This window comes from Protopterus annectens, chromosome 8.part0 (assembly GCF_019279795.1).
Source record: "Protopterus annectens isolate FY-2018-M chromosome 8.part0, PAN1.0, whole genome shotgun sequence".
Classification (NCBI taxonomy): Eukaryota; Metazoa; Chordata; order Ceratodontiformes; family Protopteridae; genus Protopterus; species Protopterus annectens.
The window spans coordinates 772,538,285-772,560,618 of record NC_056741.1 but is presented as its reverse complement, the minus strand read 5'-3'; positions in this window follow the sequence as shown (position 1 = coordinate 772,560,618).

Genomic DNA, 22,334 nt, shown 5'->3' with positions numbered 1-22,334 from the left:
ATCATCAGGGTAGGTTGGAGTGGCTCCAGAGACCAATGTGTCCTTGGAATCTTGGTCCACTGGGTTTGGGCAGCCTGCTTCAGTTTCTGCCTTTGTCAAGAGAAGGATTGGTCAGCTGCAACCAGCATCCCTCCCTCTTCAACATCTGTGCCTGTGGACACACTTCAGTCTGCTCCAGGACAGCTCAGCCTGTGTGGTCGCCGGTCTGCCCTACCTTTATGGCCACTGGCCTATTCCATTTTGCTCCTGAATTCTCCATGGTGGGAAGTTTTAGGCAAGCAGCAGTGCAAAAGGAAGCAGCTGGGATTCTCCTGAAGAATCCCTCACCAAGAATACTGACCTTGAGGAAGGAGAGGGTCCCCTAAATCCCCCCCCCCCATGAGGAGTACAGATGCCTTTGTGATCTTTTTTGGGGGGGCTGTACTTTTGAAGCCCTGTTTTGTGAGGAGACAGTATTTCTGTAGGCCTTCATGGTGGGCCCAACCACGTCCTGGATGCTTCCCCCTCTGGATGCCCTTATTGATCTGGTATCCCAGAAGGCATGGAAGGAGCCCAATACAGTAGAACTGATCTCTAAGTAACCAGACAATATTTTTACCCCCCCCAAGGATCTGCAACATTGGAGTAGGAATCTGGTTGTGGATGCAGTTGTGGTGGTGGTGGCAGCCACTAAGAAGGACATCTCAGAATAGAGTTTCTTAGTTTATAACCGAATAGGGAATCTCAGGCACTGGACCAGTTGAAGAAACAATCCTATGCCTCAGCCACATTCACACTGAAGGCATTAAACCATCTCACTCACTTGACCAGACTTCAAAGTGATATTGCATCAGAAATGTCAAGAGTAATTCAGACACAGTAGACTCTAGAGTCTCAGAAGATGTTGGAGACTCAGATGTCCACTTTACAGTCTACTGCTAAAGTGTTGATACATCGTCTGTCTAACACAGCTGATGGCACGTCATGAGCTGCTAGTGCCAGCATTGCCATACATCACCTTTCTTAGATAAGCCTGTGTAATTTTTCAGCTTGCTTCAAGGCATCCTTTATTAATGCCCCCTTTGATGGCTTTTCACTTTTTGGGCCTAACATTAAGGACAATTTTGACCAGGAGTGAGCAGGATGGGAAGACCCTATCTGCCATTGAAATCCATTTTGCTACCCCTCAACAGACCATTTGGTCTCTTTTTTTACAAAAGAGCAGAAGTCCCTTCAGAATGCTCCTTCTGAGGGTTCCCTCTGTGGCAGCAGAGTAACAATGGTAGCCACAGTCTCTGCAGTGCTGGTCCACAGAATCAGGAGCTTTCTCTGCAGAGCCCTTTTAATGACCCAGAAGGGTTGCCCTAATGTTCAGCTCTAGAGGTGATAGGGACTCATTTGGCTCTACATCCAGAAGCTTGAGGGGCCATCACCTTAGACGCATGGAAGCATATCCAGAGGCTATTCTATTTTTTGGAAACTCTAAATTTAAATCTCAAACATCTCCCAGATATGCCACCCATCAGAGAAAGGATGGAGTCTTTGAAATTCAGAAGCTGTTAGAAAATCGAGTTATCCAAGAGGTCCCACCCGAACAATAAAAATCTGGGATCTATTCAAGGTTCCTTATGGGTCCAAAGAAAAACAAAGACCTAATCCAATTTTGGATATGAGCAGGCTGAATCTTTTTGTAAAACAGACCAAGTTCTAGATGGTCATGATGCAGTCCAATCAGCCTCTGTTCAGGAATGATGACAGGATGTGCTCGACTTACCTCAAGGATGGCTGTCATCATAGAAGATAGCAAGGAATTCAAGAAGATTTCTGTGCTTCTTGTTGGGAGCCAATCATTACCAATTCAGAGTGCTCCCCTTTGGTCTCACTACCACCTTATGATTTTCAACAAATCATAGCAGCCTGGCTCACGATGAAGGGGTTCCAGGTCTTACATCTTACATGGACAAATGCCTCCTAAATGCCTCCATGAGAACATCCTCCATCAAAGCCAGGGACAACTTACCCCAGCTGGGCAGCTCATTGGGAATCACAGTTAACTATCTGACATCCAACCTTCTTCCTATGAAAATGATAGAGTTCATAGGCTGCCACTTTGACACAGTTTCTCAGATTGCAAGGCTCCCAGTTTCCAGAGTATTAGCCCTGTTGAGTCTAGCCTTTTCCTTGCTCTTTTACCACCCCCTGGCTTGTCTTGTTTTCAGACTCTTAGGACACATGGTGGCCACCATCTGCTTGATTCTTCCAGCAAGACACCACATGAGGGTTCTGTAGTGGACACTGGTGGTGCAATGGTCTTACTTGACATATCTGATGGAGTTGCCCATTGTGCTCACAAAGGTCTGTCGAAATCAGATCAGGTGGTGGTTGGAGTGTCCGTTGGTATCCACCAGAAGACCATTTGTTCTCCCTCTCCACACTGTTATGACAGATGCTTCTTTTCTCAGGTGGGGAGCATTTTGAAGGGAGGAATGTCCAGGGAATTTGGTCCACTGTCATGGCCAATGTTGACATTAATGTCTTGGAGATGAGGGTGGTCCTCCTCAGGTTGCAAGCTTTTCAGGGCATTCTTCCCAAGGGTGTGAATTCAGGTCAAACTGACAATATCTGGTGTTTGGTATCTGAACAAACAAGGGAGAACCCATTCCTATAATTTTTGTTGGAAAGCCACAAGAGTCTAGCAATTAGTGATTTCATCTCAACACTTTCCTGCTACCATGCACATCCCATGGGGTTCCAACATATTGGCAGACAGTGAGCGGAAACATTTTCTTTCTGCATGAGCGGTCCTTGAATCCAAGAGTTGCCACTTGGATTTTTTTGGTACTGGGGCACTTCGTGTTCTGACCTGTTTGCATCCCTGTCCAGAACCAAGTGCAGCAGCTTTTATGCCTTAGTCCCTCCTCAGGGACAGTCACCTAAAGATGCTGTGCTGTATGCTTGGCCCCCTGGATCTTTTGTACACCTACTTCTCACCCCACTGATAATAATGTTTCTTCAGAAGGCAGCCTACTGTAAAGTGACTATAATCCTCATTGCCCTCTTTTGGCTCCATCAGATGCGGTTCTCTTTTATTTGGCCTCTTCTGAAGTACCCTCCTTGGGTCCTGGATCCCATTCTGGATCTGATTTCTCATCCAGTAGATCTAGATCTGCCCAACCTTTAGTCACTTAAGTTAACTACATGGATTATCCAATTTCATTGATGGCCAGAAATCTCAAGCTTTCAGACAGAGTGGTGCATATTTTGTCTTCTTTCAAAAATTGTCTGTGCATAGCATGTATGATAGTAAGTGGAAATGTTTTGCTTGTTAGGCTACCTCTAAGGGTTTGGATCCTGTTTCATCCCATTTGGAGGTCATTCCAGACTTTCTAGCAGATATGTTTAACTCAGGATCCAGTTAATCTACTATAAAGGAGCAAATGGCAGCTACTCTGAACTTTCACATTGGTAGTGAAAAGGAATACTTGTTAGTTCCCTCCCTCCTGCACCAGCTGTTATGGCAAGTTTCAATAATGGGATGACCATGTCAGGGAGGATGAATTTCCTCCTTTGTCTGTGTCCTTAGTATTTTCCCTTTGGGACTGAGCAGTGTCAGTTTGGGCAGGCAAACTCGATATGAGGTATCTAAGTTAAGTGAGGGATTATGGATAGAGGAGCAGAGCTCAGCAGGCTGAAGTCTTTGGAGTATGTCTGGTCTCAGATCTCAGCTGGATCTGACAACCCACAGGTTAAGCCAGATGCAAAGAGGCAATATGGACCTATCATTATGCTGAGTATAATTTTTTTTTTCTGGGAGTGTAATGAGTTGACAAAGTTTAAAAATTCCCTACAGAGTACTCTGTCAGAAATATTGGGTTAGCAAGTGAGTGTAACTAGGGAAATTATTTTTTTGAGCTGGGATGCAGAATCCAAAATGCCGAGACATAGTAATACCTTGTTAATTTTAATTCTGGTGGCTGCCAAAAAGCAATTACTAGAAAATAGAAATCAAAGTCTAAACCAACTATACTGAATGGAAATTGTGGGAATAATACATGCAGAATGAGGTTTAAGGGAAGGGAAGAACTGAGCAATTTATGTAATATTGGATTGATGATAGCTATACAAAAGAATATGTGTGATGTATAATGTTTGTAACTGGGAACATGTTAATATTGTTTGTTGCCTTTTATATAAATGTATGTCTGCCTATGTCTTAAGTGATAATTCAGTAAAGGTGTTAAAAAATGCCCAATCAACTTTCCAGAAGCTAGGAGATCATATACTAGCTGGAGTTGTATACCATGTTTTTATTGCATAGACAGTATGTACACTCTTTAGCTGAGCCTAATAGAAACATGCAACATGTCAGACTGATGCTGCACAGATTAAAAACATGTGGGTTGATTATTAAGATAATCCAGTATCAAGTAGGTGTTGGTCACCCAAATTGTGGCAAGAACATAACTGTACCAATCTTTGCCCATTTTCATTCAACTTGCCAACACCAAACTGTACAATGCTGCTGGATCAGGAATCGTGATCGGGTCCAGCTAGGGTGTTGAGGTCTCCAAGCATGAACAGGTGTTCTGTGGTAGGTATCCCTTTGATAGTGGTCTTAAACTCCATGTAAAAGTCATCTTTTGCCTCAGCTGAGGAGCAGAGCATGGGAATGTATACTCTTAGGATGGTCACTGGGCCTGAAGACATTGAGAAGCGGAGAAAGAGGATTTGAGCCATGCCTTTTTAATGGTGGTTCAACTGAAGACAGTAGGGAATTTCTCACTGCAAAATCAACACTATGCAATCACTGCTCTTCTAGTTCCTTCCTCCTGACAGAAAAAAATGTAGTCCTGCTCTCTGAGGCTACCATTTACTGGAAGTCTGGTCTCCTGCAATGCAGCAATATCAATATGCAGCCTCCTGAGTTCATGGTCGATGGTTGTTTTCCTGGTATTATCAAACTGGCGAAGATCATTAGAAAGGCCAGGGCATAGTATCCTGACATTCCTGCGTCCCAGTCACACTATTGGTAGTTTACTTTTCTTTTTTTCATTTCCTGGTGTTAAATATTACAGTCGGCTCTTCAGTGTTTAACTTAGCTCCAAGCACCCATTTATGCAAGTAGACTGTGGTGGGTCAGCATCTTACTGGCTGGGGACTGCTCAGCTTGAGGTGAGAGGCAGCTGACCAGTGAGACTGCGATGGTCCCTCCCACTGGAGACTGCCTGTAGCATCTGAGCTTATGCCAATCACTCTGGACTTATTACTCATAACTGTTGTCTCCTGTGTCATTTCTTGATGCTGTGAGCAGTGGCACTGGTGACCTCTCCAGTACACGAATCGTGGGAGTAGTATATGGAGATCCTGAGATGCCCAGTTGACAGGATCCCCCTCTGAGCCTCCCTGATGTGATGAAAAGGAATGCAGAGTGATACATTTGGCATCAGCTTGGCTGCAGGAGCGACCAGAAGTAAGTGAAAATTGCCAACCAGTCACCATAGGGACTCCTCTCTGGATTTTCTGTCTGGGTTTACTCCCATAGTCTATTCTTTTCCTGAAGATATCCAAAAGACCACAGGGCCATCATCCAATGGCCAGATTGTGGATTTGGAATCAGAGTTTGCCTTCTCTTAGATGAACTGTCTGACAGGCTAACAAGCTCCATCTGCTGGGGTTTGGAGTCAGAGTTTACCTTCTCCTAGGCTGTCTGCCAACCAAGGCTAATGAGCCCAGCCTGTCCACACAGTTATAACACCAGGCACTCAGTTAAGCCACACAGCAGTCTCTGTGAAAATAGGAGACCCCGCAAAAAGATACTGCTGTGAACACAACAGTGCAGGAGAGGTAATGTACAAGGACCTCCTGTCTGTTAAACCAGACAGTTGTCCCACAACAATCACTACACCTGGAAAGGAGAGGCTGTAAGAGATGCTTCATTTTCCTTCCTGTTGTGTGGGATTAAAAACCACATTGTGACATATATACTAATTGCCATTGGTGAGATTATATGCTCACAGCAACCCGGAGTTTAATTCCTGTATGTTATAGACCTGGGCAAAAGTCAAATAAGCTTTTCATAGTGTGGTGATCTACTGTATGCTACCGCATTCTCAACTCTACACTTTTCTACCAGCAGTATTCAGTATGATGAGAGTGCTATACATTAAGGGAATAGCTATTATCTTGGTGTACTTATGTGCTATCTGTTATAGAGACACTAAATGAAGGCAACTGGATAATCAGAGGGAGGTTTAAGATGGATTGCAAATATTTAGGTTCCATAGTGTCATTACACAAATAGGGATGTTTTTCAAAAATGCAAAAAAAAGGTGGTGAGGGTGTCTCATGTATCTGAAATGAAGTGAATGCCATCAAAAAAGTGTACTACCTTACTTAAAGGAGGGCCATTTGGTTAGCAAGTCCTTTATGCCCGGGAAGAATTCTGAGCAGTATCCCTAGTTAGCCAGTGTAGTGATACACATCAGCTAAGTGCCTTATTTGTACTGAGTGTGTCTAAATAAAGATAAGCAGTATTTTGGGTACTGCAACAGAATGAAAGAACAAGTGGATTAGACAGGTAGATAAAACAGTCTTGACATGAAACTTGCCCATGGTAGCAGGTTGCAGTACAGTAAATAAGTAGATGATGAAATGAAGTTTGTCCTTTTTTTAATTTGTTAACTAAGTAAACTAGTTTTTCTCAGCCAAAGGCAAATAACTATAAAGGTCCTTAGAATGAGCTATAAAATTAAAAAATCATTCTACTTAGCAGTGAAGAATGGTAAGATATGTAAATCATCTTCATGAGAAGAATGGTGGAAGAGAGTGTTAAATCTGTCCAGCAGAGGGCTTTCAGTCTTTGTATGAAGTTAAAGCAGTCTTGTATCAAAGAGAGCAGACCATGCTTCTTTTCATCAAAAGATTTTAACTGTTTAGGAATCCACACATGGTATACTGAAAATAAGCCATGAAGAATGAGATACATTATATTATAGTAATAATTCATGGTCAGTGAGTGGGCAATGCCAGGATTTAAAACTGGTGTGCTTTTATCACACTGGCGAAGCCCAATGATGAAATTAGCATGAGTCGCCCTAGTAGACAGGGGTCCAGGGAAGTAAATACTGTGGGAAGAAATAGCCAGGGAATTGTTATGGCTAGGTTTGTGTAGACCCTAGGGCCAACAGGTTCATTGGTTGGTACTAGGCTCTCAGCTGCAAAAGTGAGTAAACCGAGTGTAAGTTCAGACTCTGACTATGTAATATCTATATCATACAATGGCAACATTTTTAAAATAAAGTAAAAAACTGTCTGAAATGATTACCTCACTGAAAACAAAAATGCTGTAGTAGTTAGTATAGCAGAAAGTTTATTCAAAGATGTACTATCACACAACATACTTCTCTAGGTAAAATATTACAAACTGCTGATAATTTTTTTGCAAATTCTTATACTAAAAATGAAGAAATACATGTTGACTGTGATTTACTAGTGCTAGTTTTGTCCTCACATGTCTTTATCTTCATGCAGCCTCCTCATCTTTAACAACCTTTACAAGCTCGCAGTGTGTTTATCTATTTATTATTTTATTTTTCATTTTGAGGAGGTACAATGGCCTTGGATTGATTCAGCCAACATTTTGTTCTATTTTGCCTTTTATACTAATTAATAGAGCATTCCTACAACTTTTTTGAGCATCTAGCTCATCAAAGCATGGATTCAGTAAACAAATGGAATTGGTTGCCATTTAATGGTGATCTCTAAACCACACCAGTTTCACCTGTAACTTCAAAAGCCAGAAATGTGTCTCTTAAAAAAAATCTTAGACTATCATTCTTACGGGATAAGGACTGGGAGTATACCTGCATTTACCATCACCAAATTCTTAAGCAAATCAGAAGAATCTGGGGCAGTTAACATCTAACGACTCAACTTACCTTCAAAGTATGTAGCTCTATCCATGAGAAAATATGAAGGCCATACTATAAGAAAGCCCTCACACATAACCTAGTCATATAGCTTAACATCCTCAGCCTTAATTATCTAAATCAACAGAATTATGCTTGACAGTCATCCTTCACATCCTGATGCTGGAAAAAAAGGTAAATGTTAATTATCTGAATCTCCAGGCACTAAATTAATATGTTCATTCATTGTATTGAATCCTACAAGCAGATTGCTTAAACCCACTACTTCTAAATGATTTTACTCCCTCTTCCCTTTCTCCAGGCCAATAACTCCATTAACATTTGAAGACATTAGTTTTAATTCTGAGGGGTTTTGCTGTTTCCTACTCCATTTTTGCAAGTACAATTATATATATATATATATATATATATATATATATATATATATATATATAGAGAGAGAGAGAGAGAGAGAGAAAGAAAGAGTGTGTGGGTATGCGCATATGTGCAAAGTTAACAGATATCTCCCTATCCATGCAATTATTCACCATGGACATATTCCTGAAGCAAACACTATTACCCACCAATACATTGGAAGAAGTAGAATGACTCATGACTGTATTCATTAACAGCTGATAAGCAGCCTACTAATATAATACAGCTGGCAATCCATATGGAAAAGGTATGTTTGGTAAGTGTATCACACTGCTTATTAAGAGCAAAGGAAGCAAGCAAACTGTTTGGGCTTTCTGATCTAATGCACCCTATGGAGGTAAAACTACAACTGAAATTAAGCATTCAAGTTATGGATGATAAGTTCTCACAGATTTCAACCCCAGGGGCAAAACACAGTGAATGGACAGGCTCAGTGAAAACTCAGACTCTACATTTGGGAAGAAACAAGGTTTCACCTAGATAGATAATAGTTACTTAATGCATACTAAACAGGGGTTTCATACATGCAAGGCACAAATCTCATAACAGATGCATGCACTGTTCTAGCTGAAGTTGGATGTCTTCTTGAGTCATACCACTTTGCTATTCTTTAAAACTCTTATACAGTAAAATAAAAGGTGATTTTTCAATATAGTATACAAACGTTATCATCTATCAATGGATAATGGAAGAAATGGACACTGTGGTGGAAATTAGGTATTATGAGAAAGAAATCAGTTGAGAGATGTAAAATGAAGTCCATGATATTATGCAACATAAGACTAGCAAAGATTATTAAGTGTTGAGACTGAATGCGGCAGAAGTTGCAAATAGATTGATAACTATATGAATTGAACTTTGGAATGTGCTTGGACTGTTTGAAGTGTATATGAAGCAAATGTCCATGGGAATGGTGGAAGTTATAAAGCTCTTGCATAACCAAGGGGTAAATTTGGAACACATAAAGCAGCAATGTATTTATCTATTTAACATTTGTTTACCAGGAAAGTTCGACTGAGACAGAGCCCATTTTCAGCAAAGGCCTGGGGAGAAATGCTCCAGATGAATGTCTTTGGAATGTGGGAGGAAACCAGAGGACTCAGAAGAAACCCACATGAACACAGGGAGGACATGCAGACTCTGCACAGAAGGCACCCCAGCCAAGAAGCGAATCAGAAAACCTCTTGTTGTAAGGCAACATTACTAACTACTGCACCATTGCGCCTCCCTAAAATTTGAGATAAAGCACCTAAAACAGTAAAGCTAGTTGAGCAGATTAGACAATAATTAACTGGATTAAAGAACAAGGCAAGGAAATAACATTTAAGCTGCACAGTTACAGAAGATGAGACAGGCAAAAGTCTTTATGGAATATATGAAAATATATCAGTTTGTAAAAGGATCACAAAAGAATCATTGGGAACAGTGCTGATGAAACATTTGCCTATACTGGATTCAGAATTCAAACATGAGGAAACCCAGCCAATGCTGATAGAATTTCTGAACTGTTATGAGAAGTAGAAGATATGTGGAAATTTTAAAAAACAGGTCTGAAAAGTCAGCAGCAGGGATACCTGCACTTCTTCTTCTTTTGGCTTTTCCTGGTTAGGGGTCGCCACAGCGGATCACCTGTCTGCTCATAACTGGCAGTGGGGTTTTACGGTGTCGAGTTGCCAGCCCGGCCCCAACCTACCACAGAAGACACACCACACACTCACACCTAGGGCCGATTTTAGAAAGTCCAATCCACCTACAGTACGTCTTTGGGATGTGGGAGGAAACTGGAGCACCCGGAGGAAACCCATACAACCACAGGGAGGACATGCAGACTCCGCACAAAAGACACTACAGCCAAGGATAAAACCAGAGAACCTCTTGCTGTGAGGTGACAACACTAACAACTGCACCACCGCGGCCACCCAGCAGGGATACCTGCACTAATAGAGCATAATCATTCTGAAGAATCATATGAGATTTCTAGATGTGATAAAATAGCACAATAGAGAAAACTGAAATTTAAAATAATTCCCTGCTGTTCTGATGGTGTTTTGTGATGAGAAAGTGTTAACATTTGAAATGAATGAAATGATTAGAAAGATAAAGAGCTACCAATAAAACCTCTATGATTACAAATGGAACAGGAAAACAAGGAAACATCCCAGCTAGTTCCAAGATGGCTAAACAGTGAGTAACAACTTAATTTCAGCTTTCCCTATGTGAAAACAGAAACTCAGAAAAGAGAACCAGTGAATTTATCTTTTTGGGTAAATTTCAGTTACTGGCTAGTAAGTGCATTGCATGAATGCCAGCAAATAAGAAATTTATTGAAAGAAAATCAATCACAAAAGATGAGGCAAAAACACCAGCTGAGAAGCATCCTGTAGTTGTTCAGCAAAAAGCAGTTCAAGCTCCAGCTATGCTGCAAGACATGACATCCCATAAGCTAGAAGAAAAAAATAAGTCAAATGTGTTCGAAGCTGATTAAAATAAACAATACACTGAAGGAGTATATCAACTCAAATAACAAAAGGCTGTAAAAATAGAAGCAGCTTTAAACAAATATTCAGATGAGCTGAAAAAACTGCAAAAATCACAGGTTGAAATGAAGAAAAGGCTGGCTGAGTATGAGACTGCTCAAGAAGTGATGTTTTAAAAAAAATAGAATTAGAGGACAGAGCACGTAGGGAAAACATGAGATTTTATGCTGCACTAGAGGTATTGGCAGAAACAGACTGTATTACTTTTATGAAAGCACAAATAAACAACTGGACTGCTATTTTATAGCATAAGTTGTTAATTGAAAGGACACATCATGTGTATGCCCCTAACCTGGCTAAGAGAAAGCAGCCAAGACCTCTAATAGTAAAAATGCAATCTTACCAGCAAAAAGAGTAGATTCTGACAAAACTGTGGCAAACAAAATACTAAAAGTTGGCAATAGTAGAGCATTTGTGGAAAATGAATACTCATTGTACACAAGGCAGAAGATAACTAAATTTATTCCAGCAATCAGGGAATGTCAAGAGGCAGGTGTGAGATTCAAGTTGCTGTGTCTAGCTTTTTTCAGAATATTTTTCCAGGACAGTCAAAGTAATTTTTAATGCAGAATATGATAAGGAGGAAATACAAAAGTTTGTCCAACAAAAAGTGAGTTATCAAACATTAGCGGACTCTGCTTCTTATTCTTCTAATAAGGCTCATAGAGTGATTATGCCAGTGAAGCCTTTTTCAACATTCCAAAGAAAAATACTTGAGAGACAGAGAATAGTATAAGAATTGACTAGAAAAAAACAGGAATAAGTTAGAAATGAACCAGATATTGGAGTTTAAAGATGAATATCAACAGGAACAAAGCCAGCAACTCAGAAATTAATGAATAAAGTGGGATTACAAAGCATCAATCATATTTGTGAAATATAACAGAGCAAAAAAACCTAGAAATATTGGATTTTGTTTTTACTTTGTCAAACTTGTAAGGGACTTCAAAGTACATACCCTACTTCACATCATTAATGTTTGGAAAACACATTATGGAGATTGGAAAATAGATAATTGTAAATAAAATAATTGTCCTTAACAGTATTTTTATAAAATATGACATATACTGAATGTTATACAGTACAGCATTGTCAGATATTTTTGTGTGTGTTGTAAGGATACAAAGTAAACAGGTGCCCTTTTTTCCTTCTTCTTTCTTACTGTCTATTTTTAAGAAATGTAGGCACTGCTATGTAAAAAGAGCAGAGAGCCTGTACAAAAGCATGTTCAAGATAATAGGCTGTAATCTTGTGTCCTTGAAGTGACTGACAGGTTGTAGAAGTATACTAAGCATGATATAAGTAACATTTACAGCCTTTTCTTGCTTTTGCATATGAGAATGACTGGATTAAGGCCTTTGGATTGATCTAACAACATGTTTTAAGTGGAAGCAAGTAAATAAAAGAACACCAAAAGTAATTAAAAGTTTTCCTTTAGCAAATAAATGTGCAACATGAGAAACTTGTAGCTAAAGGTGACTGTGCATCTGGTTCTCATGTCTCTATGGATACAATCTGATAAGAAGGCAATAAAAACAGAATGCTGTTTTTTTCAATAATTAAAAGGTAATATTTTCTGAAAGCATTCAAGTTATTTTTTTACATCTGGGAGAGGAGTAAAGATAAGACAAAAACAGACAGCACATGTAGGTAAAAGCACATGCTGTAACATGCACCTTAGCATGGATACCCTTCATTGTAGGTTGGTTGGAACCTGTGATTGTAGCTGTCATTCTGGGACAAATGTTCCTATTAGGAACATTTATTTGAAGATGTGCATAGTTTTGTCTATTTGTACTAAGTTAGCAGGTTATAGGGGTGTCATGATAGTGTGCCTATTGTATTTGTTTTTTGAGTGTTTTCAATAAAACAAAAAGTCCAGTTACATGTGATGGATATGACAAGAAACAACTGTTTAAAAGATCAGCTTGCCAAACACTAGTGTATGCATGCAACACAAAAGCTGAAACTAGACATTAAAAAAAGCTGTTATACGTAACAGGTGGGAATAATAACCTCTTATCATAATGGGAAAACTTCCAATACTATCTTTGAAAGTTAATGGTCTCACAGGTATATACAAAAATGAAAGAGTAGTGAACTATATTAAGAAATGCAGACTGCAAATAGCTATGCTACAGGAGACACATTTGGAAAGAACTAAGCACATGAATTTAATAAAGGATTTCAGGATGGTTATTCAGTAGAATATCTGGGAGAAAGGAAAATGGGAGTACTTACATTAGTTGCTAGAGGAGCCCCAGCAGTGACAGAAGAGGAAAAATATATAATAATGGTAGATTTGTAGTAATAAGGGGCTAGTGGCAAGGGAGGAGGATTACATTGATGTGTATTTATATTCAACCTAAAACTCCTACATTGTAGCATAAGAAAATTCTGGGAGAATATTACTTATAGGTGGGGACTGAAATTTGATTTGCAACAAGAAGGATGTACATGGGGGGCCTAGATGGGAAAATATAACATAAGAGGGTAGATTTTTGAAGAACTTTAGTGAAAGTATTTGGTATGGAATATGTGAATTTAGTAGGAGCTTAGAGAGAATTTACATATTATTCCCCAAAGTACAAAACTGGGCTAGGCTAGACAGAAATTATATTTCTCAAGAATATGTGTGTTTAATTGAAAGTTTTCATACACATCCAATAACTATTTCAGATCACGCACCAGTAATACATAAAATAAAAATTCAAGGTAATCAAATAAAAATGAAACAGTGGTGCTTTCCAACTTATCTGTTAAACAGAAAGGAATCTAAGGAAAGGATAGTGGAATTTTTTCTGGGGTTATTAGGGAAAATATAGATTGGCAGTGGTATAAGATTAAAGTGGAGTTTAAAAATAGAGTAGAAATAAAAGAAAAGGAGACATGGTTAAGAAGTAATAAGAATGATTTAGGAGGACTGATGAAGGTTAAATTATTGCAGACTAGAGGGAATTTCACAGAACAAGAAGAGGTGCAACTGCAGACTGCCAGAGACGAAATAAGTGAGTACCTGGATAATATGCATGAGTTTAGAACGATTGCTATTATTATGGTATTTGATAACACCAGAGCACTAAAGCTTTTAGCACAACAGCTCTAGCTCAGACAATAGAAAGTAGAAAGGGTTTCTGCCAAGCTGAGGGAGCCTATAGCAAGAAAAATAACCAGAGATCATTTAGAAGTATTAGAAGTATTTTAGAAATTTTAGAAAAATCTGTACAAAGCAGAGAAATGTTGAATCAAAAAAGTGCAAATGGAAATGTTTATATTGAAGAATTAAATATGCCAAAGTTAAAGGTTGTTGAGGTTCAATTAACAGGATAGGAGGAGATGAGATAAAAATGATGATGTTTAACCAATATACAGGAAGGTCTACAGATACAGATGGTATTCCTGCAGATGTTTAGAAGCTAGGAGGGAAAATAGTAATAGAGATCTGGAAGGCTTTATATAACAGTATTATAAAAGGAAATGAAAATGAAAATATAATACACAAGTAGAACCAGAACGGAAAGGCAGCTTGAAATCACACAGTCCATTAAACAGCCATCAGCGTTGTAGTTAAAAATCCTTCTTTATTCCACAAATAAAAAGAAAGAAAACGAAATGAGCGTTTTCACGTATGCACCATACGCTTCATCAGATTTCATTATTTACAGAGGCAGCTCAGTTTAAATAGTCACATCTTGCATCCAATTAAGATAATTGCCTTACCAATTAATAAAATCTCAAACTTTTAAAGGCATAGCTAACTTCTAGGACAGTATTGGATGTGTATACTTTATTTAATACATCATGACACAATATAATCTATTACCCTAATATCCTAGCCATTACTAAACTAATTCTAAGATATATATCAAAATCTAAATGTAAATATCAAATTTAAAAAATATAATAATATTAAATATATATTATAATAATAATATAATATAGTATTATAAAAGGAGGAGATGCACCAACATTGTGGAAGAAAGCTGTAGTGGCTATAATACCTAAAAATGCAAAAGACCCATCAGATCCAGCTTCATACAGGATCATTTCAATTCTAAACCATGATTACAAAGTGCTTATGTCTATAATGGCTAAAAGAATTGCAAAGATGATGCCAAAATTGAAAGATATGGATAAATGTGGTTTTGTGGAGTGGAGGCAAATATTTAACGAGATTAATGGAACAATGATCTAGAAGGAAGCAGAATATAACAAAATACCATTGTTGCTGGTGGATCTTGATGCACAGAAAGCATTCCACAGAGTAAGCTGGGATTTTATGAGTAGGGCAATGGAAGCATTTGCATTCCCTGACACAATAATAAGGTTAATTAGGAGGATATATGAGGGATCAGAGGTGAAAATTAAAGTGGGGGATTCTCTCAGATAAGTTCTGTTTGAACACAGGAACCAAGCAGGGCTGTCCTCTTTCCCCTTTGTTATTTACATTATATTTAAAACAATTGGCAAAGAAAATAAGGGACTCAGAAATTCAAGGATATAATTGGTATGGTAACCAAGAAAAGTTGTCTTTATTTGCAGATAATATTACATTGCACCTGATTAAAACCAGAAAAGGACATTTCAGCTTTGTGGAACATTCTGAGACATTTTCAAGTCTTTCCAGGATACAAAGTGAATGTGGACAAAACAAACGCAATGGCTGTTAACTATATAGCCATAAATAAATTGGTTCAGCAATGCCCATAGTTATGGGGACATGATAAAATGTAGTACTTAGGAGTATGGATTAAAAAGGATTATGTTACGGCAGCTAAGGATAATTGGGAATAGACTAAACAAAAGATAATACAAAAACTTAGAAACTAGAAGCTCTGTTTATGGACATGGATAGCAAGACACAAGCAGTGAAAATACTTTAGACTCTTTAGTTTTATACATAGGTCAGGCATATTTTTATCAGCCAGAGGAGAAGTTGTGAAAAGCAATTAATGACGAGTTGAAGGATTTTATCTGGGAAGAGAAGAGTCAAATGGGATAAGTTAATCTTTCCAACAGAACAAGGTGGTTTGGGTTTACTTGATTTGAAGGGGTATTTCAGAGCTACATAATTAAGGCTCCTATACAAAGTGGAAAGGGGAAGCTCAAGAAATAAGAAGAGACTGGAATTTTGGATACAGATCCTTGAGGAGATAGCGATAAACATGCAAATTATCATCATAAAGTAGCAGAAAGTATTCTAAGAACTAAGCCAACATGAAAATGAAGAAAGTAGATTCTGTCAATAGGGATGACAACATTTAGGGGTACAGAAAATAGGCAAGAGGGGGCTGGAATTTACTAGAGAAAACTGGCAGAGAAACCAAGGTAATGGAAGCAAGTAATTATAGATGGAAATGTTGTAGAATGGGAGGAGACCAAGAATTTATTTGGACTGCAGGCTAGAAACTGTCTTCCCTATCAATAATTGATATCAGAGTATAGGCAAACAAAAAAGAATAGGGGATCCTAAGTGAAAAATCAGCACTAGTAAAGTTTTTAGTAGAATCTAGAAGAGAAGCTGCTGCTTTTTTTTTTTAAAAAGGGATAATTAGTAGGGCATTTAAAATATTGCATGATTACTATAGGAATCAATCAAAGGAGATTAGAAAGAGTGACTGAATAAGCACTTCACAAAGAAACAATGGGAGGATATATGTATGGCCCCCAAATATGCTACAAAATCTAGAATATTCAGGATGTTTTCTTGGAAGGGTTTGCATAGGTATTTGTATACCCCAAGCAGAATCCAGTGAATTTTTCCTCAGATAGTTTGCAAATGTTGGAGGTGTGATGGGGAGGAAGGAGGTAATTAGGAACATATTTCTGGGAGTATGATGAGTTGGCAGACTTGAAAAAATTCCCTGCAGCCTAATCTGTCAGAAATACTGGGTGAGCAAATTTGTAAAATAAGGAAATGATTTTTTAACTGTGTTACAGAATTGGAATTGCTAAGACATAGTAAAGACTTGCTAAGTTTAATTCTGGTGGCTGTCAAAAAAGCAGTTACTAGAAAATGGAAATCAAAGTCTAAACCATCCATACTAAAAGTACTGAATATAGTAGTAGAAATAAAAGAACTGGAAGTGGGATCTTTAGAAAATGATAGGAGCAAATTACATAGGAAAAAAATGGGAATTAGGGGATCAATATAGGCATAATAATGAAATGGATGAGGAATGATGTTTAATGGAAGACAGGAATGGAAAGAGGTATGAAATGTCTGATTAACAATCACGGTTTAGAAAATTATAGATGATGTATAATGTTTACAATTGAAAATATGTCAATATGGTTTGTTTTTGTTTATATAAATGTGTGATTGCCTAAGTCATAAGTGATAATTCAATAAAGATGATTCTTGTTTAAAAAAAAAAAAGAAAAGAAAAACATCTCCGGTGAAAGATGCTGATGCTGGATAAGCAAGGATGAATGGAAGGCTAGGTCAGATTTGAATGAAAAGAAAAAATGTATATATACATATATATATATTTATATGTTTGTGTGTGTGTGTGTGTGTGTGTGTGTGTGTGTGTGTGTATATATATATATATATATATATATATATATATAATATTTATATATATATATATATATATATATATTTATATGGGTCCTAGTCATCTAACCATGTTTCTGTGGACCCACTTTAGCAAAAGTGCATTTTATCGAAAATGCACTTTCGCTAAAGAGAGATTGGAAAATTAAAGAAAGCATGGAGTTTTCATGCACCCTTAGTTGTAAATCAATGTATAGTGTTGATTTACAACTAATGAAACTATCGCTGACATCGTGGTATGGTGGGGATAAGGGAATATTCTCTTTTCCCCACTGTAGTGCGATCTCGGAGTGAGAATAATAAAGTGGGGGGTGCAGGGGGCTTGCACACCTGCATAACACTGTTTCATGTAATATTTTTTTTTTTATTTTTTTAAGTGATTTTGTTTAGCGAAAGCGCATTTTGGATAAAATGCACTTTTGCTAAAATGGGTCCACTGAAACATGGTTCGATGAACTGTGTTTTTGATCAAACAACAGGGATCCATATACATATATATATATATATATGCAATGTTGAGACAGACGAAAAAATTTCACTGGAAAATATATACTAGACACTGAAATGTTGGTATATTATTATGAAAGAGATGTTTAATTTGTGACACAGAGAAAGTGACTGCGCTTTTATAAGTGCAGAAATATGAAATTAAAATACATACAAGTTACGAGAACTTCACTGTTTCTAAGAAATGGCAATTTGGAACAGTCAATATAAAATTTTTTTAATCATCTCTAGCAATTAGAACCAAAAAAAAAACATGATCTGTTGCAATTAGTGCTGAAACCAACAAAGTATAAAATATATCCACAAAAATAATTCAGCACTGAAGCAGGCCAAAAAACACTGCAAGAAATGAGTACAGACCAACAGCGTATACATTTATTAGAGTAAGCACTTTCACAAATGCAATTGCAGACAACAACAAACTACAGAACATATATATATTAAAATAACTTAAAAATGTTTAAAACAGCCAATGAGAATATTGATCATATCAGTTACCAAGCAACCCTAATTAAGACACAATTATGCTCCATCAATTATGCACAATTCACTTACGCCTTAGCCTGCATTACTTAAGCACAGGCCTCAAGAAAAAATAGTCTTTAAGCACCTTACCTGCATGCGATCTTAGCTTTAAAATCCATTTTAATTCACTATTTTCTGTGTCATTTACAATATCGCCTAGTAGTTTGCTTGCATATATCTCATCTATAACCAAAAACTTAAAACTGTGTTCCACCTTCATTCAACATATGCTTAGCTACAGCGCTAAACATATGCCCTCTCCATGCACAATACAAATGATTGCAAATTCTTTCCCTAAGTTTCCTATTGGATTTACCTACATAAAAAATAACAGTGTGTACAATAAGTGTAGTGCAATCTGCATCAACTAAAAATCTAAATTCTCTGCCAAACTGAATGTATAATCTCAGCAGAAGTATCTATATAATCACAGTAAGCAAAATTATGGCATTTCTTTGTGCCATTACCATGTAGCCTATTTCTACATCCTCACACTTAGGGTAGCACAGCATTCTCTTTAGCGATGCTAATCCAGTAGTATGGAGAAAAATTATACAGAAAGAAGCATTTTTTCCATGCTCTACCCCTTCCAATAAGGGTGCGCATTGGCCATCCAAGGAATGATCTCGGAGTCGACGGAGGAGGAAAGGAAACACCCCCGTTCAGGGATGAAAGTCATCAGTTCATCAAAGAAATGTGGGGGAAAATAAGCAGCTAGTTTGGACTATATCTTCCAGAATATTGTCTCCATTATAGACTAATGTTTTGAAGAAAGGACTTTTGTTTATTCCTGCTAGATGAGGTGAATTAACTCAGAGTATCATTGAATTGCATATGTTTACACATAACCTTACTTTGAAAACTGCTTTTCATTGTAGTTCATTTGCTAAAGATTAGTATGTTTTTAAGAAACTGAGTTTGTATACACAACAGAACCACCCTCTTATAGATGCTTTTTTGAGTGTATGCAAAAATGAGATATATCACATTTTTGAGAATAGGAACAATATATTTTTTAATATAACAGTGGAAGAGAGGAGAGCTCTCTATGACCTTAAGTCTGATAATAATATCATTATTCACCCCACAGACAAGGGTGGCTCTGTGGTGATAATGAATGCTTCATTTTTTTTACAATTCCATAAATGATATGCTGCTCAGTGATGATTATACACATAGGAATATTACATCTGCAGGTATTAAAAGATTGAGTGATCGATACAGGGATGGTATATCTGAGTGCCATATTAATGGTGATATAACTAAGGACTTATTATATGAATGTGAATAAACCTGTAATTCCCTGCTTATATGGGATGCCCAAGATTCATAAGCAACCCACTATCTCCCCTTTTTGGCCAATTGTGTCAGTAGCAGGTTGGATCACTGAGCCTGATTCTGAATATGTAGAAAACTGTTTACATCCTGTTTTGGACAATTATGAGTATGTTTTATGTGACACTAAACAATTTTGTAATGATTTATATGAACATACCAGTAACATATCTAAATGTGGTAGCTATTATATGGTTAGGATAGATGGTAAATCTCTGTTTACAGTAATACCCAATATGGAAGGTATTGAAATTATGAAGTTATTTTTATATAAATACAGTGAATATGAGAGATTTTTTATTGATTTACTGTGTTTTCTATCACCTGGAATACAATGTGTTTGTTTTTGACAATCAATATTACTTACAGTGTGCTGGCATAGCTATGGGCACATCTTGTGCTAAAAGCTATGCCAACATGGTTATGGGGCAATGGGAAACTAATTTTGTAATTTCTTTTGAATATTATGTGGAGATATGTTTATATAGTCATTTTATCAACAATATATTTATTTTATCGAGAGATACACATGAATGATTATGTAAGTTTTTACAATATATAGAAAGTAGCTCCACTTTGATTTCTTTTTCTATTAGTTCCATCACTGAGATTGAAGTCTTACATATAAAAGTTTGTAGAAGCAGTGAAGGGACATTTTTTACCAACTTATATAGGAAAGAGTGTTAACAGATTTTCTTAACTCTATCAGTCTAGTATGCACACCCCCTCACATTTTTAGGAAAGTAACTATTAGACAGTCTATGCGTATGTCCAGATTAAATATAAGGGATGAGAACTTTGTTAATGATTTGGATAAATTAGATGATATTGCTTTTTTAAAAAGGAGGGTATAAAACTGAAGAGATAAAATTAGCTAGGTCTAAAGTGATTAACATGTGAACAACTGACACTAAACCATTCTTCTGTTCATGTAGTACTGTCATTAAACCAATGAAGACAGGTGATAGATTATCATTTCATATGTTTCTTACTTCAGACACTATGGCCCATCAACATGTTATATTTAAGAATTGGAATAGATATTGCTGGAACTAAGCCTAGTTCCTATTATAAGAATAATATGTTGCTATTGAGAATGCTGTGCTACCCTAAACATGAGGATGTAGAGGAAACGAGGCTACGTGGTAATAGCATGAGAAAATGTCACAATTGTGCTTACTGTGATTATATAGATATTTCTGCTAAGTTTATACATCCAGTTAGTTGCAGAGAATTTAGATTTTCAGTTGATGCAGATTGCAATATGAAAAATATAGTGTACTTAGCTTATTGTACACAGTGTTACTCTTTTTATCTGGGTAAATTCAAGAGGAGACTTAGGAAGATAATTTGTGATAATTTGTATTGTGCACAGAGCACTGTAGCTAAGCATATGCTGAATGAAGGTGGAACACACAGTTTTAAGTTTTTGGTTATAGATGAGATATATGCAAGCATACAACTAGGTGATATTATAAATGACACAGAAAATAGTAAATTAAAATGGATTTTAAGGCTAAGATTCCATGCTGGTTAGGGGCTTAATGACTATTTTACCTTGAAGCCTGTGCTTAAGCAAGGCAGGCTAAGGCGTAAGTGAATTGTGTGTAATTGATGGAGCATAATTGTGTCTTAATTAGGGTTGCTTGGTAATTAACTGATATGATTAATATACTCATTGGCTGTTTTAGACATTTCTTGTTGTTATTTTAATATAGATATGTTCTGTAGTGTGCTGTTTTCTGATGAAGCAATTGTATTCGCAAAAGCACTCACTGTAATAAATGTATACGTTGTTGGTCTGTATTCGTTTCTTGCAGTGTTTTTTTGCCAACCTTCAATGCTGAATTCTTTTTGTGGATATCTGTAGAAATTAGTTGCTAAATTTCTAAATGTTTCTTGAATAATATTAGTTCTAGAATGTTTCTGGATTATAAATATTTTTCTTTTTTCAGATATCATGTATGCTTTTATGTTGAACACATACAGTACATGTTTGTCCATGTAAGTGTTATTCTAAAAACAATCCTTTTTTTCTTAAAATTGGAAAGCTCATAATGTAAGTACCAGCTTTAAAGGCTAAAATAGAGTGCTAAGTATTACTGATGAATGGATAACAAAAAAAAAACATTTTTTGATGAAATCCTAAGACAAAAGGAAGGGTATTCATAAATACGTTATTAAATGTTTATGTTATCTGAACTGAAAATATAGGAAGCAGACACTTTTTTGAACTAGTTATATAAATTGTCTAACTTTAGAATATTTTTAGACTTGAAACATTTTACTCCAAATATTACTGTATATATGTTATTATACATTAAAAGCATTTTAGTATTAAGAAAGAGCAGCTGATTGAATAGCCCAATCAGTATATTTATGATAAATTCAGCATTACTCACAGAATACAGTTTGCTAACCGTGCCACAGGTATTTTTACTTTTTCACCATGGCTATGAAACTCAGAGATGACTAAAAGGGGGAAAAAGCCCACAAATTAAGTAAATTAGGCTGTTATAAGTTCTATCCAAACTAAAGTCCAGGCACCCA